Here is a 3,231-nt window from a genome sequence, read left to right on the forward strand (position 1 = left end):
TATTTATTTATTTTTTTAAATTAAAATAATAATAAAAAACAAGCCCTGTGCTGGAGCTGACACTGGTCATGTGAAGGCACCCTGGCTTCTTTACAGGGTTGAGGCAGGAGTAAATGCATTGGAAGTGGAGCACTGGCCAAGCCAGCGTGTTTGAGAGGTGTGACCTTGTAGGGAAGAGGGAGAGTAGATGGTAGAATGGAGATGGCAGAGAGAGGCAGACTTTAAATAATGAGGGGGAGCCTGCATTTTTTGTGACTCATTAATTCACTCCAATCCTTTTTGAGCCCTTACTAAAAGCAAGTCATGTATTCATCTGTTTACATAATAGCTGACACCTTAGCCAGGCACCAGGCCCTGTCCTGAGGCTACAGTGAATAAGAGAGTTTCTGGCCTCCCAGAGATTACCGTCTAACATTGAGGGGCAGTTACAGTACAGTGTGCTAAAGGCCCCAGCAGGGAAAGCTGAGGAGGAGGAGGCGGGGAGGAGAGGGAAGGGGCAGAAGGGGAGAAAAGAGGAAGAAGGGGAAGAGTATGAGGAGCGAGAGGGGAGGGTGAAGAGGGATAGCCCAGATGACTGGGGAGAGCAATGGCTGTGGAGGAAATGTTACCTGAAGTATAAACTAGAGTTCAGCATTTGGATGGGAGCAGAGGAGGGAAGACTAGCCTTCCCGGTAAAGGGCACAGTGAGTACCTGCAAAGCCTTAAAGGCATGTTTTAGACACTGATTTTTTATTTACTTATTCATTTATTTTTGAGATAGGACCTCACTCCATTGCCCAGGCTGGAGTGCAGTGGCCTGATCACAGCTCACTGCCTCCTCAAACTCCTGGGTTCAATCAGTTCTCCCATCTCACTCTCCTGAGTAGCTGGGACCATCGGTACACACCAACACACCTGGCTAATTTTTAATTTTTTTTTGGAGAGACAGGCTCTTTCTGTGTTGCCCAGGCTGGTCTCGAACTCCTGAGCTCAAGCAATCCTTCAACCTTGGCCTACCAAAGTGCTGGGATTACAGGTGTGAGCCACTGTGTCTGACCTCTAGAAACTTATAGTTGAGTACAGCCACCCAATTGATGGCTGCCACAGGAACAGGAGGAGATGGAGAAATTGTGTTTGTGAGTGGAAGAGGGGTAAGCTGATGAATAATACGTGTCCAGACGGGGTGAGGATGGAGATACCCCTGTTCCTTTGAGTCCACACAGTCCTGCAGATGTGCTATAGAGGAGAATGTGGCACCAGAGTTATAGTTGCTTTAGAAAATTAGTGTTATTTTACCAAGATAATACATATACATAGCTGAAAAATCAAATAGTGCTAAAAGGCTTGTAACGAAAACAGAAGTCCTCTTGGCTTTTCTCCCAACCCTTATCCTAGTCCCTAGGGGCAACCGCTTTCAACTCTCAGCTTTTTTTTTCTGGTATTTCCTTCCTTATTTCTACCTTTTTTTTTTTTTTTTTTTTTTTTTTTTTTTGAGATGGAGTTTCGTTCGTGTCACCCAGGCTGGAGTGCAGTGGTGCGATCTCAGCTCACCGCAACCTCCACCTCCTGGGTTCAAGTAATTCTCTCTGCCTCAGCCTACCAAGTAGCTGGGATTACAGGGGACTGCCACCACGCCAGGCTAATTTTTGTAATTTTAGTCGAGATGGGGTTTCGCCATGTTGGCCAGACCAGTCTCTAACTCAAGACCTCAGGTGATCTGCCCGCCTCAGCCTCCCAAAGTGCTGAGATTACAGGCATGAGCCACCATGCCTGGCCCCTTATTTCTAAATAGTATATGTACTGCCATTCTGGATTCATATAATTTGTTGACTTCTTTTGGTAGAGGAGGATTTCGATTCTCTACTCGATTCTTCCCCTCTGCCATTCACATTATGTTTATACCATAATCTATGGTTAAATCCATATTCAGTGATTTCATTATTGAATTTGTAAATATTGTTTATTCTTGAGGCAAGTATTCTGGTTACATTTCCTTTTCTAAATAACTTTGTCATGTTCTCTGTTTATATTTCCTTTCTTGTACAACCTTTTTGTTTTTTCTGGAGTTAATTGCCTCATTTTTAATTTGCTTGGTTTTTTCTTCAAATCTCTGACTCCGTCTTCCCACACCCTTCAACAGTTCTGTAAAACGCCCTCTCAGAACAATTTTGCATATGGACAAACCTGTCATGTAATCTTACTGGTTCTCTTTTTCCCTTGGAGACTTTTCTCCCGGGATTCTATGTCCTTGCACTTTCCTCTGGTTGCGTTGCTGTCATCCTGGGTTTCTCATCACCTTTGCCCTTTTCCTCTTTCCTGGACTCAGTGTTTTCTTTCTTGGTTTACTCCCTCGTTTCGATGAAGCACATCCTCCAGTAGCTTCCTGAGACAGAGTGCCTGGGAGGTAACATTTTAGACTTTCATGTACTTAAAATGGCTTTATTCCATCCTCACACTTGATTGATAGTTTTGGCTGGGTATGGAATTTTAAGTTGAAAATCGTTTTCCTTCAGAAGTTTGAAGACATTGTTCCTTTATTTTTCAGCTTCTAATTTTGCAGTTTAGAAGTTCTTGCCATTTTGATTTCTGAGACTTTGAATTCACCTCTGCCCTTCTCCCCACCCCCACTTTTAAGATTGTTTTCTTTTATCTGGGCTATCTTGAAATGTCGCAGTATTTTCTATGGGTCGTTTTTCATTCATTTTTCTGGGTAGTTGTTAAGTTCTTTAAATCAAATACAGCAGTTCTTAAAGTGTAGTCCCCAGTCCAGCAGCATCAGTGTCACCTGTGGGATCATGTCAGCAATGCAAACTCAGGGCCCCCACCTCACACCTGCTGAATCAGAAACTCTGGTGATAGGGCCCAGCCATCTGTGCTTTAATAAGCCGTGTATTCTGATGACTGCTGGAGCTTAAGAATCTCTGTCCCAAAACAATTTATGTACTTTAGTTCTAGGACTTGCTTTATAATTTCTTTGAAATTTCTTCCTCCATTTTCTCTGTTGATTTCTTTTTTTTATTTCTCTGTTGATTTCTTTCACATTTCCAATTACTTGGATGCTAGGCTCCTTGGATTTATCCTCTAATTTTCTTATTATTTCTCTCTTATTATCCATTTCTTCATTCTGTTTTCTGGTAGATACCCTCTATGTTATATCCCAATCTATTTGCTAAGTATATTGTTATTATTCATTTTATGTTTTTCTCTATATGCTTTCATGTTCTCTACTTTTTCTTTTTTTTTTTTTTTTTT

Source organism: Cebus imitator, unplaced genomic scaffold (genome assembly GCF_001604975.1).
Source record: "Cebus imitator isolate Cc_AM_T3 unplaced genomic scaffold, Cebus_imitator-1.0 Scaffold96, whole genome shotgun sequence".
Lineage (NCBI taxonomy): Eukaryota > Metazoa > Chordata > Mammalia > Primates > Cebidae > Cebus > Cebus imitator.